The 20,202-nt window shown below is 45.8% G+C and overlaps 1 long non-coding RNA gene across 1 annotated transcript; it reads left to right on the top strand.

Moving 5' to 3' along the window:
- The first annotated feature begins 3,075 nt into the window (after nt 1-3,075).
- LOC309624582 lies at nt 3,076-19,889 on the top strand. Its single transcript, XR_014242031.1, has 2 exons — nt 3,076-8,586; nt 8,828-19,889. It is a non-coding gene; the product is annotated as an uncharacterized lncRNA (long non-coding RNA).
- Nucleotides 19,890-20,202: the final 313 nt, after the last annotated feature.

Below are 20,202 nucleotides of genomic sequence, written 5' to 3' on the forward strand. Positions count from 1 at the left end.
CTTTAGTATGTCCCAAATGGAACATGCTTGTACTAAAAAATGATTCCTAGTTTATCTGAAATTCACATTTAACTAGGTGCCCTGTATTTTAACTGGCAATCCTACTTGAGGCCCATGGTCCCACATCTTGGGAGCATGATCCCAAGAGAATGAAGCGGTATGGGAAGAGAAGAGAGAAAATGAGGGAGGGAGGGAGGACAGGTGGGTGGGAGAGAGAACAAGACAGCAACAGAGAATGAGTGAAGAGAGAGAGAGACAGACAGAGTCACAGGTAGACCAATAGATACCCTCTGATAATGTTCAATCCCACAGTTCAGTGACCCAAAGTCAGTGCCACCCCATCCTTTCTGTAGTTTGTTTATGGGCACCAGTAAATTCCCCTTTTGCTTCAAGATAGTAGCCAACATTCTCGAGCACTTGTGTGTGCCAGGCACTGGGCCAAGCTCTTTGGATGCACTATCTCATTTAGGCTGTCACCTCACACAATTCTATGAGGGTGTTTCTGTCACTCACTCTCCAGAGGAACAGAGAAGTTAAATAACGTGCTCACGTTCACACAGACTCTAAGCAGCAGAGCTGGGCTTCAAACCCAGGCAGTCAGACGCCAGAGTGCTTGACCACTATGTGGAGTAGCTGTCACTCATAATCAAGGAGGTCCCGAGCGGCTCACTGGACTGCTGACCCTTGAGAGGCTGGGTGGCATCATGTGTGGACTCAGGAACCGGACTAAGCAGGATCAAATCCAACTTCCGTCACCCATGGTGTGACTTTGGGAAAGCTGTCCACTTACTCTGAGCATCAGCTTCCTCTTCTGTAAAATGGAGTCGACAATAATAGTAGGTACAGCATAGGATTGATATGGGGATTTAGGTAATTAATGTCTATGTACACAGACATAAAAAGCCATAAGATCAGGTAAACATTTAATAAACATTTACAGACATTTTTATTATTTTCAGTTCGTCTCTGTTGCCCAGCACAGGATCTGGCACAAAAGAAGTGCTCATGGTTCCTGTGTGAGTGATGATAAGAATGGAGAATATTAATGAGAATCCTGACTGTTTATTCAGCACCTACTATGTACCAAGCATTGTGCTAAGCACCTTACACACATCTTCTTAGTCCATCCCCACAACAGCCCTACCAAGTTGGTATTGTCATCCCCATTTTACAGATGAGGAAACTGAGGCTTCAAGAAGTCAATTGTCCAGAAAAGCCACAGAGAGAGGTCCAGAGCTAGAATCTCAACCTTGGTTATAAGGAAAAAACATTGGATCTATGATTGCTTTAAAGAAGGCAGGAAGCAGACGAGATTGCATTGAGATTTTTTCCTATGGACTGAGTTTTGAGTTCTTCCCATTGTCTTCGCAAGCTCTTTCATGTCCCTTACAGAAACCCTGTGTGCATGCCTTTCCATGCACTATTATCTCAATAGATGGGTATAGAGTCCCATTTTATGAAGGAGGCACAGAGAGGTACAGGTATTGATACTTGCTGAAGGTCACATAGGTGTTAAGAATAGAGCAGGTTCTGAACCCAGCTTCATCTGACTCACAGTACAGTCTTTGTCTCCAGTACTCAACCTCTGGCCTACAGAGAACCCCCCCACCCCAAGAGCATGCCATCACTCAGATCTCCCAAAGACACCCACTTTTCACCATCCCCACTGCCAGCGAACCACCAGGCTTCCGTCCTTCACAGGGCCACCACCAGGGTCAGCTTTCAGAAACACAGATCTGAATCCAGGGCTCTTGGAGGTCCTTCCAGGGTTCTTGACCATGGCTTCATGGTCTGGCTCCTGTTTATCCCTTCCCCTCCTTGAACTCTGCGCTCTGGCTGAGCTGAATCTGCACTGCTCTCTCTGGCCCCCTTCACACTCACTCCATCACCTGGGTGGTACACCCTTTCCCACTCCCCCCCTCCCCCGTCCAAGTCATCCTTCAAGTCTCAGTGGCATATCACTTCTTCCAGGAAGCGTTTCCTTCTTGGTTTCCCGTGCTCTTCCTGTGTGTGCCTCTACTCGGGTCCTTATCCCTCTCTATTGAAATTGCCTTCTTACTTGAGGGTCTCTCCCTTGCTCCAAGAGGGCAATGGCTGTGTCTACCTATTCACACGGCATCCCCAGAGCTTGGCATGGTGTCGGTTACCTGGTAGGTGCTCAGTGAAAAGCTGGGGAATGAATGATGGTTCCCTGAGGACATTATGTTTTATTACACTGAGCACCGGGCACATAGTAAGCTCTCAATATATGTCTGTTGAATAGATAAGGGATGAATAAATAAACAACATGGTTCAACACCACTTACCCCCCTCGCCTCACACACACACACACACACACACACACACACACACACACACACACCATCTGATTTGTTCACCCCTCAGCTTTGGTCTCCTGCAGAATAAAAGGGATCCCAACTCCTTGTTTGAATGTTACGGGGTTTTGAGTAGAAAAAAATACTGCTCCTTCAACAAGAAAAGTTTCAGGTGATAAAGGCCTTTCTTGCTGGTGAAGGGAGGAGGGAGAGTCGGGGCTTCAGCCCAGTTTTAGGATGGCCTCAATCGGCCTCAGACTGACTAATAAAGTGTGAAATTGACTTCATCCTCCGCCACGTCTCCCCAGCCAGTGTGTCCCTGTAGCATCTCCCTCTGCTACCACTAATGCAGTCCTGCCGCCATCCCCTCTGTCACTGGCAGACAGGCGGGTCATCAACGCCCACGCAGCCCCAGGGCCCAGTGCTCTGCAGAGCCCATGAAGCCATTTGGCCTCGGGCCAGGATGGGCTTTCAAAGCTAGACGCATCCGATGTGGCATGTCTGACGCACCTTCTAAGTCAGCTACTGGCCCTTCCTGTTCCTATTTACTCCTCTGGCACTGGCTGCTGAGGCGTGGGCGAGGGCTGGAAGCGGGGACAGCATTAGGTGAGCTCTTTGAGACTCCCCTCCCACCCCACCCAGTCTACTGCACCAAATGCAGGGCTGAAGAATTAGAGCGAAAGAGAACAGCGAAATCAGGGAGCTCAAGGGAGCTCTTGTGGGGGGGGCTTCAGGGGCTGCTTGGGGGATGATAGAAGGCCCCAATCCCCTCCTTCCACTAAGACAGGGCCATTTTTGGATCTATTTTGTTTATTTTCTCCTGTTTAAGATTTTCTAGGAGGAGAGGGATTCCATGGCTCTAGTCCTAAAACCAGTGATCTGTCCAGCAATCATTCCCAAACCTGTCTGTGCATCAGAATCAACCAAGTGACTGGGTAAAAAATACAGATTCTGAGACCTGTAGCGTGTTCGTCTGCTTTGCACCCATTTTCTCTTCTTTTGAGAAGAGCCCCTAGGTTACCTTAGAGAGCTGTCACTGCCTCACACGACCCCATGTAGTTTGGGTGGTCTCCAGGGGCAAGCCTCTTCCCCAGGCTGGGCCAGTCACAGAGGGATCAGCCCAGGGGTCAAAGCTAGGCTGGAGCAGGCAGCCCCAGGATTTTGGCAGAGCTGTAGGGGAAGAGATGCTCTCTTTTTTCGGAGGCTCTAGGCTGGTAGCCATCAGCCTGGGACTGCTGGTTGAGAATGAAACCAACACAGAGGCAAATCATGACAAGGGATGAGAGAAGAGAGAGAGGGAGCAAGCTCATGACATGTTATGAGCACCTAGATCCAGCCATATCTGAAGTTTATTCCTCTGGGCTATTCAAATGTATGAGCCAATAAATTACTCTTTTCTTCTTTCTTTTCTTTTCTTTCTTTCCTTCTTGCTTTCTTTTTTTTTTCTTTTGCTTCAGCCAGTTTGAGTTGGGTTTTCGCAACTTGCAACTGAAAGAGTCCAGACTATCACCCCCACCTTCACCCCACCACTTTCCCCCCTTGGTGTCCATATGAGAAAACTGGCATCTGGATGGTTTCAAAGGGTTCCTAGTTTCTGGTATCCTCAGATGTTCCTTGGCTGGTAGATGCTATTCTCCTTGTGTCTTCACATGGTCGTCCCTCTCTAGGCATCTGTCCCTGTGTGTAAATTTCCCCTTTTTATAAAGACTCAATCATATTAGATTAGGGCCCACCCTAAGGACCTCATCTTAACTTGATCATCTGCAAACACCCTATTTCCAAATAAGATCACACTCACAAGTACTGAGGGTTAGAGTGCAACATCTTTAAGGGTACATAATTCTTCAACCCATCTATCCAAGAGGATAGAGCAAAGAAGAAGAAGGAGGAGGAGGAGGAAGAGAAGGAGAAGGGGAAGTTGAATACAGGGAGAATAGGTATCACCCTGGGAGCTTTGTTTTTCTCCCCAAAAAATCATGGTACCCAGAAACTGCTGTGAACTTAATTTTCTGGGAGTGGTGCTGATACTCTAAAAATAAAGGGGGTGGAATATTAAAAAAAAAAGAAAGAAAGAAAGGGTCCAGACTAATACACAGATCCCAACTCAGATCTACTGAATCATGATCCCCATGGATGGAGTCCAGGAATCTGGATTTTTCAAGAAGCTTCTGAGGAGGTTCTGATAAAGTATCATCGCTTTATCAGTCATTGTTTGTTTGGACATCATTGAGATCCTGGTCCAGTGATGTACAGACAAAAGCGATCCTTCCATATGTGACCGTTATAATTGTATATCAGAACTCTGTACACATTTTCGATCCTTACAACAACTCGATGAAGTACAGGTTATTCTTCCCATTTTACAGATGAAAACACTGAGGCCTAGAGAGGTGAATGAATGTGTTCAAGGGCACACAGCTAATAAGTGACAGATCTAGGCATATGAGTCTCTAAAGCATATCCTCTTTCCACCACCCTGCACTTCCCAGAGTGGCTGTGCGGCTTGCCTATAGCCTTAACACCCAGTGTTGGAAATGTCCTCTCTCTTCAGATACTCTTTCAATAAAGCAAAGCCTATGTGAGTCACTTAGTGTGCTGTGGCTACAGTAAGAGAGGACTCCAATGTGATTGGCCTAAGCAATAAGGATAACTTATTACACTGCACTCTAAGAAGTCCAAAGTAGGATGGTTCCAGGATTGGTTAATTCAGTGGCTCAGTGTCATAAGTAAAGGCTCAGATTCTTTCCATTTTTCTTCTCTGTCCTCTTCAGGCGTCACATGGCCTTCAGGCTGGCTCTCTTCTTGGCTACGAGATAGCTGCTGCACTTCCAGACATGACAGTGTCCAGCATAGGGGGATGGTCTGTGTCTTCCTATGTGTTTCTTTTTGTCAGGAAAGAAAATGGTTCTGAAAAGGACCCGGCATATCATTGGTCAGAATTACATCACACATTCATACCTAGTCCAGTTGTTGGCAAGAAGGGTGGGGCATCATGATAGGCTTGGAGCAATCATGATTCACCCTGAGGCTGGGCTGAGTGGACACCTGAACAGTATAGGGCTCTTCAAAGAAGGATGGAGGGGGAAGAAGGATGTTGGGTAGTGTATGCTGCACAATTCCTCCCCAGCTTCCTGGGTTTCCCTCCCTGATTCTGGGTCCAGGCTCCAGAGGCATCTCTCTTTTCATTAGTCATGATCTTTGCAGGAAGATCAACTTTCAAATTTCAAAATCTTCCCCATGGCTCCTTCATCCTCTCTTCCAGTCCCCTCCCAGAGCCAGCAAGGTGTCCTAAAGAAAAGCAGGACTTTCCCTCCAACACCCAGAGGTGCTCTTCCTGGCTTTACTTCCCTCACTCTCTGTCAGACTGATACTAGATCACTAGGTTGCCAGGAGGAATGGTACAGCATATGTGGTGATGGGCATGCGCTATTGCCTGCCCATCACCTGTTTCCACTGCTTCTAATCACAGAATGCGGTGTCTTTTAGGAACCACCCTTTCCCACTCTCAAGTCATGGGTATAAGAAACACGGACCCTAACTGTACCCCCAACTCTTAATGGGGTCTCTTCCCCTGCATGCTGGGGCATGTGACTTGGGCCTATTCAATTGTTGTGGTCAATGCCTTTTGCCACAGGACTTGATTTGGGATAACCCCAGTCTGTTCCCTGAGAGTCATTTCCTGAGCCTTGGGCTCAAACTCTTGGGGGAGTGAAATTCTATTTCTACTAGGGTTATTGAGCTCCAGATTTGAGTCTGGAGCTTTTAGCAACCATTTTACAACTTCCTAGAGGAAAGTTGGTCTGCGAATGAAGCTAACACTGAGCCTAGAGACTGAGATAGAGAGATCCTAAGGTGCTGGATACAACTGGGCCTGATGCCAGACAGCACTGTACCTCTCAGTCACATGAGCCAATAAACTTTCCTTTCTTGGTGAACCCCGTCTGAGTTGGCATTCTGCCCCTTGCAACCAAAAAGCAACTAAGATAGCACATGCTTTTGAAAAAGCTGAACTGTGCTCTCCTTTGGCTGCGTCATACAAGTGTAAAGGGGAGTAGTGGAAGATAAGGTTGGGAAATCAGGCTGTAGGCACATGGCAGGGGTCCTTGAAGACTGAGATGGGCCACCCAGTCTCTGAGACCACTGGGGCCTAAGCAGGATCTCCTAAGGCCAGGTGATTCTAGGAGTTGCTGAACAAGCTAAACTTTGCACCCAGGGATCAGGTTAATGTCTTTGTAGCTGCTGATAAAGTAGAAATTTTGATCTGAAGCAGGACTCATCCTCCAGGCCCGCTTTCACCAGGGAAGAGTGAGTGAGTTCTGCATAATTGAGAATGATTGGAAGACAGGAGCTACTGGCATTTATCAACTGTTCCTGTGGGCCAGGGATGATGAGGGTGGGGAATAACCCAGTGCAACTGATGAGAAGGTATGGGGATACCACCAAATGTGTCCACATCCCTCTTAAATTGCCCAGGATAGGACATGCGCTGGCCAGAGTACATGGAAGGACATCACCTCCCTCTTTCTACAAGACCTACTTCTATTGATATTAATGTGGCCTGAGATTGTACTCACTTTGGTTTAGCACATTATGCTTTGTATTAAAATGGATGTCATACATGCTGCTACTATGTCATGTCTCCTCAATCACCTCAAGTCTTCCAAACCCTCTTCCACCTTGGGAGAAATGCCTCCACTTTCAACTTGTTTTCAAGGCTCCATGAATGAAAAATCTTGTCCTCTTGGAGAGGTGAGGTGGTCAAGGAGGAGACAAGAAACCAGCTCTCGTTCTTTTTAATGTTCAATAGCAGCAAAACAAACAAAAAACAAACGAAACCCCAAAAAGACAAAACACACATTAATGTCTCTGTAGAGTAACCGGCCGCATGTAGGCTTAGCCCTCCAAATTGTCACCTGTATAGTCAGTGCATTTGTTCCTGACAGGGTCTCTAGGAATCCAATTCCGTCCTCCTGCAATCACTCCCATCCACACCCTCCGTGCATTCCACTGTCTTACCTCAGATGTCTTCATTCAAGTGTCTGACCAAAAAAATGTTGCCCAGGACAGTATCAGGGATAGAGCCACCATTCCTTCTGATTTTGCTTCCAACCAAATCCATAACACAAGATCACTGCTTAATTCCTCATATACATGATTTTCTTTGTTTATTTACATAATACTGCATGTAGACATTGGTCCTGGTGCTTTACAAATATTAACTCATTTAATCCTTAAAACAACCCCTAATCACAATTGTTATTCCCATTTTATAGAAGAAGAAATTGTGGCACATATGGATTAAATGACCTTCCCAGTGTCACAAAATTAGTAAGTGACAGAACAGAGACTTGAACCCAGGTGGTCTGTACTCTTAAACCCGTGCCCAGGGTAGGCACACTTTTTCTGTAAAGGGCCAGAAAGTATTTTAGGCATTGAGCGCCACATACAGTCTCTGTCCCAACTACTCAGTTCTGTCGCCCTAGACAATACATAAATGAATGGGCATGGCTGTGTGCCAATAAAACTTTATTTAGAGACACTGAAATTTGAATTTCATATCATGTTCAATGTCGGGAAATATTAACCTTTTTTTAAAATTTTTTTTTCCCCCAACCATTTAGAAATATTCCATTCTTAGCTTGCAGGTTATACAAAAATAGGGAGTGAGCCAGGTTTGGTCTACAGCCTATAATTTGCTGTCTCCCGCTTTATGCTATGCTATTATTCAACCTGATCCTTACAACTTACTTCTTATCGTCTTCATTTTCCAGACCAAGAAATCCAGTTAAAAGAGGTTAATGATTTGCCCAGGGTTACACAGTGAGCAGATGGGGGAGTCAGGATTTGTACCCAGGTTTGTCTTGACCCCAGAGGCTCTAGAGAGGCAGAAAGCTGGCAGAGACCAGGAGGTGGGCAGGAAGCAGGGCTGAGATGGTGGCATCAGTGCCGCCTACCTTGGCCTGAAGCCGTCAGTCACCAAGTGCTGGCAATCCCCTCCCCCTCCTCTGCCTCCACCCCATTCCCCAGGAGCCTAGTACAGCAGCCTGGGACTTCTCTGCCCTGATCTGCCACTAAGGTCCTGTTTAACTGGGACTTGCAAGAAACTGAAATGCTCTACCTTTCAAGCCTGGAGCCAGAGAAACCCAGAAGCTATCTTGACTTGGCTTCATCTTGCCTAGCACAACCATTAGGGGAGGGCAGACCTGGTTTAAAAGGGCCCTGAACTGTCACTTGTGAAGAAACATCAGCTCTGGCCTAAGACTGGGAAAAGGTAAGGGAAGAGTGGGGGAAGGGGAGAGATAGAGACCCAGAGGGACACGCAGATAGAAACATGAGTCAGAGAGATGCAGACACAAGTACACACACAGAGAAATATCCTTAACAGCTGTTTTTCGGAACCAGAACCCTATTTCCTAGTTCCTCAGCTCTGCGGATGCAGAAAAGCCAATACTGCAGCAGAAAATCTCCCCACATTACTTGTTGTTAATAATTACTTATTTTGTCTTTCCTAGGTTTCTGCAACATTAACTTCATTCAAACCAATGAGCAGCCCTGAGGTGTGCATTATGGAGGTTATTTGCCTGAGGAGGGTTGTGGGGCTCAGAGAGCTCCAGCAACTTGCTCAAGATCACACAGCAAGTTAATGGCCAAGCTGGAAGCAAGGATCAAGACTCCGAACTTCCAGTGCATTGTGAGTTTCTTACGAACCACCCCCAGAAATAAAGGGGACACTGAAGGTCAGGGATTTAGTTCCTTCGCTTCCCTTCAATAAGTGAGCCCCTCAATTCCCTCTTTGACAAGGAAATGATAGAGACATAGTATGTCTGAACTTGAGCAAGGCAGTGGACAAGCAGAGGCTTGCTATCCTCATGGTTATATATGATGGAAAACTGTGAGACAGATTCAAGGACAGCTGGATGGATTTTAGCCAGAAGGAGATCAGTACCCAAAGGATCTTGGTGAATAGTGTTTACGTAGAAGGATGCTATGTCACGTGATTTTTTTAAAAATACTTTTTTTTTTTAAATTTATTTTTGGCTGCATTAGATCTTCGTTGCTGCACGCGGGCTTTCTTTAGTAGCGTTGAGTGGGGGCTACTCTTCATTGAGGTGCGCGGGCTTCTCTTGTTGCGGAGCACGGGCTCTAGGCACGCAGGCTTCAGTAGTTGTGGCACACAGGCTCAGTAGTTGTGGCGCACGGGCTTAGTTGCTCCGCAGCATGTGGGATCTTCCCGGACCAGGGCTTGAACCCGTGTCCCCTTCATTGGCAGGCGGATTCTTAACCACTGTGCCACCAGGGAAGCCCCATGTCACATGATTTTTATTACTAAAATTGAATGACTTGAGTTCCCATCCCACCTCTTCTGAGAATGACTCTCCTCCCAACCTGTGGCCCTCTCTTCCAGGATAACTCTCAGAGCAGTTACTTAGTCCTAAGGGGCAGTTTAGTTGCCATCTCCTGAAGGAGAACAGAGAAGCCTGACCATTAGGTATCCTGCAGTTGCTGAGATGGCCATAGGAGGGCACTGTTGAAAAGGGACAACTTGGTTGCCTAAAGGCCGTGTTCCTCCACTGCCTGGAGACACGTGGTCAACAACACCCAGCCCCAGGTACAGCCCCTACCCTCTAAAGAAACCACTTAATTGATCAAGGCACGTTCCATCTGGCTGGTCCTGCAGGTGCTTCCCAGGGGGATGTGGGAAAGGGAAAAGACTTTTTTCGCACATATTCCATGACACATAGCCTGGACACCCAGTGTTACAGCTCTGTATTTCCACATACACTCAAACATGGCTGCTTTCGTTCAGAGGTACACCAACAGTGTGCTAGGGTAGTAGATTGGGACTGGTTTGCAGGCTCAGTGATAAACTGGCCCTAGACGCGCAGCCCCCAACCTCTTGCCCTCTCTAGGCTCACTAGTGGGTAGCTCTTAGTTTGGGGCTCTACACCACCCCTCCCCCTCCCCAAAGCACCCCAGTTTCATTAAGGGAAATTGCCCCTCCCTGACTGTCTTGGGGAAGGGGTACTTCTTGGCTCCTTCCTTCCCCTGCTGGCCTCCTCCAGTTGAAGTCAAAGAGGTCAGATCCCTCCTTGACTCACTTGGGTGAATCAGTGGGGAACACATGCTCTAAAATGCTCTTTTCCCAGGACTTTAACTCTGGCAAGGACAAGGCAGTGGTTTCTGGCCGTTCTCTTTGTGGCAATAGCAGTTGTGGGTCATTGATAGCATCCTTACCTACGTCCCTGTTAAAGGAAATGACTGATTTTCCTACTTATGCTTCTTAACCCTCAGTTTCCTTAAGTCCTGTTTACCCAAGCCTGCTCTTCTAGTCTTTCATCAACTGTGTAAGCTTCCATTGACCTTCCAAAAAAATCCCCTGCTCTCTAATTTCTGGTGCTCACAGGAAGAACACTGTCTGATACAACCCCCAAGAATGGAAGAAATCTTTTCCTCTTTCACTTCCAAGGTTCACCCCAATTCGTTCCTGAGAAGGATAGTTTGGGTCCCCCAGAGCAAATCTCCACCTTACCTGATGTAAATCTTCATAGATAAAGCAAACAAACACAAAGGAATATGCTCCCTAAATGTTGTCAATGTTAGCACAGGTAGTGAGATTACCGGGGGCTTCATTTTCCTCTTTTTGCTCATATTTATCCCCTGAAAAAACTTTTTTCCCATTTCCATAAACTCCATTTGGTTGATTAAGAACAACAGCATTGGGACTTCCCTGGTGGTGCAGTGGTTAAGAATCCGCCTGCCAATGAAGGGGACACGGGTTCAAGCCCTGGTCCGGGAAGATCCCACGTGCTGCGGAGCAACTAAGCCCGTGCGCCACAACTACTGAGCCTGCTCTCTAGAGCCCGTGAGCCACAACTACTGAGCCTGTGTGCCACAACTGCTGAAGCCCGCACGCCTAGAGCCCATGCTCCGCAACAACAGAAGCCACTGCAATGAGAAGCCCGCGCATCGCAACGAAGAGTAGCCCCCACTCGCCACAACTAGAGAAAGCCCACGCACAGCAATGAAGACCCAACACAGCCAAAAAAAAAGAAGAACAACAGCATTTATCTGTGTGTTTGTTCAATTGCAATTAGAGAAAGTAAGACACAGTAATGCTCTTTTTCATGCTGAAGGAGGGAGCCCCTGTCCCTGTATGGGTGTCCTTGAGAAGGAAACTTGTCAGTGTTTTGGCACTGCACTGCTGGCTGTTATCACCCACTGGTTTGGGTGTATTTACTGACAGAGCCAAGGGCTGATATCCTTTGGCTTTGTTGTATGCATGACTCAGGACGTGTCCTCACCCTTCCTTGTCCCCCAGGTCTCCCCACATAAACAAGGAGGACAATGGCACTAAATGACCTCTAGGAGTTCTTCTGCTCCATTCTGGGGCCTTTGTGAAGGTCATTGCCTGATGGGAGTAGATCCAGGAGAGAACCTGGAATCCCACCCTTTGGGTGGAAAGGCATTGTAGATGTCCCATGTACTCAGCACTTTTTTTTTGGCCCCACCGTGGCTTATGGTGGGATCTTAGTTCCCCAACCAGGGATCGAACCTGGGCCCTTGACATGAAAGGACGGAGTCCTAATCATTGGACCGCCAGGGAATTCCCGGCACTTTTTGAATTGCACATGACAAAACCCACCCCAAACTGGCTTAAGCAAAAAAGAGAATTTATTGGGGCTTCCCTGGTGGCGCAGTGGTTGAGAATCTGCCTGCCAATGCAGGGGACACGGGTTCGAGCCCTGGTCTGGGAAGATCCCACATGCCATGGAGCAACTAGGCCCGTGTGCCACAACTACTGAGCCTGCGCGTCTGGAGCCCGTGCTCCGCAACAAGAGAGGCCGCGCACCGCAATGAAGAGAGGCCCCCGCTTGCCGCAACTAGAGAAAGCCCTCGCACAGAAATGAAGACCCAACACAGCCAAAAATAAATAAATAAATAAATAAATTTTAAAAAAAAAGAGAGAATTTATTTATTTATTGAAATATAGTTGATTTACAATGTTATATTAGTTTCAGGTGTACAACATAGTGATTCAATATTTTTATATATTATACTCCATTTAAAGTTATTACAAAATATTGGTTATATTCCCTGTGTTGTACCAAAAGGGAATTGATTGACTCATATAACTGAAATATTTAGGTCTAAATTCAGGCTTGGCTGGATCCAGGGGATAAGAAGGTGTCATTGGGACTTGGTCTCTCTTAGTCTCTTCTTCTGCTCTCCTTTGCCTGCTTCATCCTCAGGCAGGTTCTTCCCCAGCAGCCCCAGGTTTACAACTTACCAGCTTAGCACTTCTTCCCAAGGGTTCCAGCAAACATCCCAGGGCTGACTCTCACTGGACTGTTAAGTGACAAGCCCGTTGCTGAACCAATCACCCCCTGGAGCCAGGGTGTAGATTCTGTTGATTGGCCAGACTTTGTCATGTTCTTGCTCCTGAAGTTGGGAGGTAGGGTGAGTATCGCTTACACCTGTGGCCTAAGATATGAGGAGGGGTAGTTCACTAAAGGCAAGTCATGAGCTGTTACCAGAGGGGGAAACGATGCTGGGAAGGAAAAAAACCCAAAGGTTCTCTCAGGTTCATCTAGATCAGCATTTATCAAAGAATGTTCCCCAAATTGACAGCATCCACATCACGTGGAAACTTGTAAGAAACGCAAATTCAGAGGCCCCGCTCCAGACCTACTGAATGGAAGGGGCTGAGCTCTATAGGTGATTCAGATGCGTGTTAAACTCTACTCATGTAGACCAGTGGATCGCCAGCCTGACTTGAATTAGAATCACCGGGAGAGCTTTTAAGCCACCTGGACCCCACTCCCAACCAATCTGATCAGGATAAGGGATAAGGGAAGGGATGGGGTGCAGTCTTTGGTGCCTTTGAAATGTTCCCCCAATGATTCTAATGGCAGCCAAGGTTGACTGAGATCAAAGGAACTCTTGTTCTCAGCCCCTTCTAATTTATGCAATGCAAATAAACGAGGATGCGGACAGTTCCTCTGCTGTGATTGGTGGTTTAATAAAGGAGTGACTTAGGAGGTGGCAACTCAAGCCTAGCCAAGTGAAGTAACAAAGTGGGGGATGCATGATCCTCCCAATGGCATGGAGTCCGGACCAGGAATTCCTAACACTATGATAAATTAATCTTTACACCCTCACAGACAAATCACTCAAGAGAGGAGGAGATTAGAGGGGAAAAATAAAAGGCAGTTTAATGAGTGCTTACTGAATTTTGCTCATTTAAATCTGACATAATCCTGTGAGGTAAATGATACTAACTACAGCTATAATCTTGTGATGTAGGTGATATTAACTGTCAAGGAAGAAGACACCAAGGGTCAAAGAGTAAAGTTACTAGACCTTGGTGGCTGCACTGGGTTTTGAATTTAGAGCTGTCTGGTTCAAAAACCAGGGCCCTTAATCCCCATTTTATGCTGTTTCTGAGAAAGGTCAAGTTCTCCTCCAGTTAGGAGCAGAGGAGTTTGGGGAGGAGTTTGGAGGTGAATTCTCTGACTCCACATGTTTTGAGGAAAGAGCACTGACCTGGAATCAGAACCTGGGCTGAAAGAACAGCTCTGTTCTTGACTAGCTATGTGACCTAGAGCAAGTCACTTCTCTAGCTGGGGCCTCCGTCTCCTGATTTGCACAATAGAATAGCTTTAAATGACCCCTAAGGTTTTTTTCCATTCTGTTTGGATGATGGTATCAGGAAGTTTCCAAAGAAGAGATTTCCTGCTTCCCAGGATCCTAGGACCTGTTTTGAAAGACTCCCGTGTTCCAGCCTGACCAGGTATTCAAGTTGTTTTGCTGTTTACTAAAAAATTGCTCCCTAGACCAGGAGTCAAGGATTCCTGATTTCTCTAAGGCTTAGAAGTCAGCACAGCTCAGATAGGAGCTCTAACATCTGCAATTAAATCTTGGAGAACTAAGACACTGTAGAATTTTGTAGGGTCTCAGAACATATTTTTGTCACATAAAACTGCAAAAATCACAGTGCCTGACTCCAACATTTATCCGTAGCTACTGCACTCAGCTCTGGGCTGGGCAGTATGAAAGACACAGAGATGAAGTGGCAGCACCCTGATGCCAAAGAGGAGGAGAGCCGCAAGTTGGGATATGGCTCTGATTTCAATCTCACGTTAATGAGGGAAATGCAAATGAAAACAAGATGCTTGTTGGCATCAATGAAAGGAGTAATATCCAGGGCTGGCATGGATATAGTGAAATGAGCACTCATACACTGTTGGTGGAATGTTAATTGGTAGAGTTTTTCCAGAGGGTAGTTTGTAATATTTCAAAAAATGTAAATGTGCATACCCCTTCATCCAGCAATTCCACTTCAAAGACTGTCCTCAAGAAATGCTTACTCTATGCACAAGGAGGTAAAACAAGAATGTGCATGGCTGTGCTGTTTGTACTGATAAAAAGCTGGAAACAGCCTAGATAGCCATCAAGAGAGAATGGCTGAACTGGGCTCCAGTTTTGCTCTGGCATACCACCTAGCATTTAACAATCACAAAGAAGATCTATATCTATCTATCTATCATCTATCTATCTATCTATCTATCTATCTATATGAAAAAAGCCTAAGATATAGAAATAAGTTAAGACAGGTAATGGCAAAGATTGGCAAGGCTGTGGAGGAATTGGAGTCCTCATACATTGCTGGTGGGAATATAAAATGGTGCAGCTACCTTGGAAAACATTCTGACATTTCCTCAAATGGTTAAACATAAAGTTACCATCTGACCCAGCAATTCCACTCCTAGATATATAACCAGGAGAAACGGAGAGATATATTCACACAAAAACTTATACACAAATGTTCATAGCAGCATTATTCATAATAGCCCCGAAGTGGAAACAATTGAAATGTCCATAAGCTAATGAATAGATAAATAAAATGTGGTATAGCCATACAATAGAATATTGTAGAATATTGTATGAAGTACTAATAACATGCTAAAGCATGGATTAACCTTGAAAACCTTATGCTAAGTCGCAAAAGATCAATATTTTATGATTCCATATAAATATCCAAAATAGGCAAATCCAGAGAGACAGAAAGTAGTTAAGTGGTTGCCTAGGACTTGGAGGGGATGACAGCTAAAGAGTAAGAGGTTTATTCTGGGGTAATGGCAATGTTCTAAAATTGAATGTACTGCTGTGTGAACAGCTCTGTAAATATACTAAAAGCCAATTAATTGTACACTTAAGATGGATGAGTTGTAAGGTATGTGGATTATATCTCAATAAAGCTCAAAATGCACACACATACAAATAAATACAAGATTTTTCAATGAAACTTTGTTTATAATAGCAAAAGAAAATAACCTAAAAACACATCAATAAGTGGTGGGCTAAGGAAATTATGGTAAATTATGGTACATGTATTATCATGGAATGAAATGTAATACTATGTATGCCAAAGGCAAAAATGAAGAAGTTCTATATGAACTGATGTGGCACGATCTTTAAGATATATCACAAAGTGAGAAAATCAATGTCCAGAACAACGTGTATAGCATGCTCCCCTTATGTAAAAAAGAGGAGAAAGAATATTCACGGGTACTTGCTTTTTTGTGCATAGACCAGGATCAGCAAACTACAGTAGTCCACAGGCCAAATCCAGCCTGCTGCCTGCCTTGGTACAGCCAGCAATCTAAGAATGATGTTTAGATTTTTCAGTAGTTGAAAAACAATCAAAAGAAGAATATTATCTCATTATATATAAAAATGATATGAAATTCAAATTTCAATGTCCATAAACAAAGTTTTATTAACGAGCCATGCTCATTAATTAGTGTATTGTCTATGGTTGCTTTCTCAATACAATGGCAGAGTTGAGTAGTTGTGACAGAGACCAATACGCTCACAAAGCCTAAAATATTTATCATCTGGCCCTTTCCAGACAAGGTTTGCTGACTTCTGGCCTAGCTTATCTGGAAAGATGCACTGGAAACCGGTGACCCTGACTGGCTGCTCCGAGAGGAGATTGCTCATCCCCAGCTGGGGGATGGGGTTGGAGGGAGACTTTTCATGGTGTACCCTTTTGGACCTATTTTTTAACTGTCACCGAAGCAAAAGCCATATGCTTCTGCAAGTGAACATGTTAGGATGTACATATGTAGAAAATTGTTTCAACAGATAAACATCAAATGTATAACTGAGGTTTCTTGGAGGGAGTGACTGGCTGGGGAGAGTGGAGTCAAGTGGCCTTAGCAGTAAAGATATTGTTGGAATATTTTACAAGGAGAATCACTGCATGCATAACTTGTGCAATTAAAAGTAAAGAATGCACACTTTCTAGAGCTGTGTGTTCCGAGAGGTTATGGGCTATGCCGAGGGACCCACTGCAGTTCCTGGCACAGGATGTGCCCCACAGCAGGCGCTAATCTAGTGACTGAATGAATACAAGGGCCCAAGAGACTTGTGTCAGGAGTGAAGGGGTTCATTCACAGGGCTGCATAGTTCAGAGGGTGCTGGGGTGAGGGCGGAGGATGGACTAGGAAGAAGGGAGGGAGAAAGGCGAGAGTGTCTGAGCAAGAACGCCATCCCTAATGCCCTCCCAGCCCAAGGCTGCCAGCCCGCCAACGGGCTTCAGGTACCGTGGTTGAGGAGCCCTAGCCTTCTGAAGAGCTAGAGGCATTTTAGCATCTCCCTACTCCCCTACCCCAATAAGGCCCCCTATTTTTTGTCCTTTACAGACTCTCTTGAAGGACACTAGGGGGATCTGGCTGGGGGCTTGTGCAAACCAGCTGTGCCTAATTCTCCCCAGAACTGCTTTTTCAGCAAGCACCATCTGTAGTGTCCTAGCTCTCTGTGGGGAGAGACTCCTCCCACCTGCTGTCCAGCGCTGCTGAATCCTCTGTCCAAGGACCAAGCCTGGCTCGCACGACCGGATGGACGCTCACGGGACTGAGTACTTGGCTCCAGGGACCTCTGGCCTCAGGGGTGTCTCACACATGGACAAAATGAGGTCACCTCTCGTCCTCATTCCTCTATGAAAGATGACATGAGTGGAGCCATATGAAGTAGAGCCGTAGCAGCCGTTCCAGAGGAACTGCCTTGCAAGTCCTGTTTTCTGTACCTCTGAACTGGACAAAACCACCAACATTCCAACTCAGCAGAGAAACCAGAATGTCCTGTTGAAAGGACTGATCAATGACCTTTTACCTAGTGACCACTTCACCTGACCAGTGAAGTACAAATCTAGCTTTACCTCATCTTTTATCAATGAACACTTCACCTGATCAATTACTTGGTCTTACACCAATGAACTCTTCTTAAAAAAACAGCTTACCTCAAACAAACAAAAAAACAGCTTACCTCATCTCTCTCTCTTTTTTTCCCATAAAAATCCTGAGACCCTTTCCTGTAATCAGGACACTATTTGGTTTTCTACCTAATTCTGTGTACCCCGAATTGCAGTTCTTTGGTCCCAAATAAACACCTTGCCTCTGAACTGGACTCTCATGGTTTTGTTTTTGTTTTTGTTTTTTTTAGGTTGACATCTTCTGCCAGAATCAAGGCTGCTATTTTATTCAAGGAATTCTTTATGCTCAGTCCATGTAGTTTGGATTCCAGATTGAACATATGATTCATGCCTGGCCAATCAGAACATTCCATTTCCCTGGTCACGGTGATTGGTTCAGAGATGGACATATGACCCAGGTCAAGCTAATGAATGTCAGCCTCAGGATTTTTGCTGGAGCTATGGCAGAAGAGGGGCTGTCTCTCTGCTGGGGTTGCTACATGCAGAGCTACATTTGGAGCTGCTGGTTGACTTTTCGCCATGACAAAAAGCAAGCCTGCCTGACAACAAAGCTAAGACAGAAGGAAGTAGAGCTGAGAACTGGAGACTGGTTGATGACCTTGTTTAAACTGGATTCAGCGATTCAGCTATCCTTGGCCCTTTTAGTTAAATGAACCCCCACCCAAATTTTTTTTTTTTTTTTTTTTTGCTTAGGCTGGTTTGTAGTGGCAAGAATTGTGACTGCTACCCAGAGTTGGCAGAGCCAAGCCTCCTATCAGACTCTCTGAACATTTCATGGAGATTTCATTTCCACCCCCTTTGCTGTGCACTTGGGACCCTGTGTTAGGCCTTTCCCAGCTGCCCTAAGGCAGACTGCTTGTCTGGACTGCTGGCTCTCACCCTCCTCTCAGAGTAACATGTCTGATGCACCTAGGCCCCCTCTTCCCCCTCAGTACGAGCCCACTCCTCTGGGTGTGTTTAATCCTAGATTTCAGTTCCTGATTATCCTGCTGCCTTAAGCCCTGTGCACACTTATGACTGAAATGGGGTCCAAGACATGACCGTCCTTGTTCTTTAATCTTTACTGAGCCCTTCCTGTATGCCAGACTTTGTGCCAAGTGCGTTACATGCGTAACCTCATCTTCTCCTCTCAATAATCCTATCAGGTAGGTTTTATGATTTTTATTCTCCTTTCCAAGAAGAGGAAGCAGTGCTTAGGGAAATGAAGTCATTGGCCTAAGGTCAAGCAGATGAGCCACTTACAGGTTGAGGCAGAGCTGAGACTGAACCATGGAGGGACCTGACCCCAGAGCTGGTGCTCTTGGCCACAGCACCTGTGCTTCCTACCTGAGTGAGTAGCAGGGTCACCTGGGGCACTGGTGCCTATTCCATGGCCGGCCACCTCTGAGTGAGGACTGAGCAGCCCTGGGATGGGATCTGGGAAGCTACCTCTTTAACAAATGGCCAGAGGATGCAGATGCACAGGTTCCCAGGACCTCCCCCTCAGAGTAGCCATTATTCCCCCATTAAGGACTTTGGCCTTAGAAAGGAGTTTGGCATTCCCAGACCTATTTGTGCAGGACCTGAATTTCTGCCCTGGCTTAGGAATGATTACAATGCAAAACAAACTTCTTTGCTGACAGAAGGAAAAGAGAGATCAAGGGCATGTGGGATAAGCAACTCATGCCTGGGAAGAAAACAAACAAACAAAAAGAATAACATCATGCCACTCTTTGGGGGTGGGACCGGGGGCTGAGGATATGTACTCTAAGAGGAAGAGGTGTAAACCAGGGCCTGGGGGAAATTCAAATTCTATAGGCTTTCTTCATTTTTCCCTGAAAAGAAATGGCTCTTACTGCGCCCAAGGATGAAGTTCAAAGTTCTTAACAGAACTCAAAGCCCAGCCTGTGCTGTTTGTGTACTCTTGATACCTGGCTTTTAGGCATGCTGTTCCCTCTACCTGGAAGGCTCTTCCTTTCCCTTCCTTCGCTTAATGAATTCCTAGTGAATGACTTCCTAATGAATGAGATTCTTCAGGTCCCAGCATTGATGGTACTTCCTCTGGGAAGTCTTGCCTGGCCACCAAATCTGGCTTAGGTGCCCCTTCCTCAGTTTTGTTAGTTCCCTATAATATATTATGATCTTACCCTCGTATTTTATTTTCTGTGTCTGATCCCCCCAGTAGACTATGAGGTTCCTGAAGGAAAGCCCATGTCTATATTCTCTGTTATAGTCTCAGCATCAGGCACAAAATAACAATCCATTAAATAAACAAACAAACAAACAAACAAATAAATAAATGTGTGATGAAATTGAAACAGGAAGCCCAAGGCAGTTATTTGCAGTGATCATTTCAACCACTAGATGACACGCCATCATGACATCCCATTTGGGATGGGCTGGGAGTGGGGGTAAATTTGAAGGATGAGCAAGTTGATGGTGAGGCAAGACTTCCCAGTGGCCTCCAATCTTCTCCAGACTAAGAGCTGGAGACCTTTGTGCACCCTAAATTTGTATGTATGGAAAAATCTGCTCAGGTAATTGCCTTCCTCCAGAACCCCATCTCCATCAAGGGTTGCATCTTCATGCTACACGTCAAATGCTTTTTTGACTTCTCTGAAGTTTCTTCTT

This window comes from Balaenoptera borealis (assembly GCF_965194805.1).
Source record: "Balaenoptera borealis genome assembly, chromosome: 2".
NCBI lineage: Eukaryota > Metazoa > Chordata > Mammalia > Artiodactyla > Balaenopteridae > Balaenoptera > Balaenoptera borealis.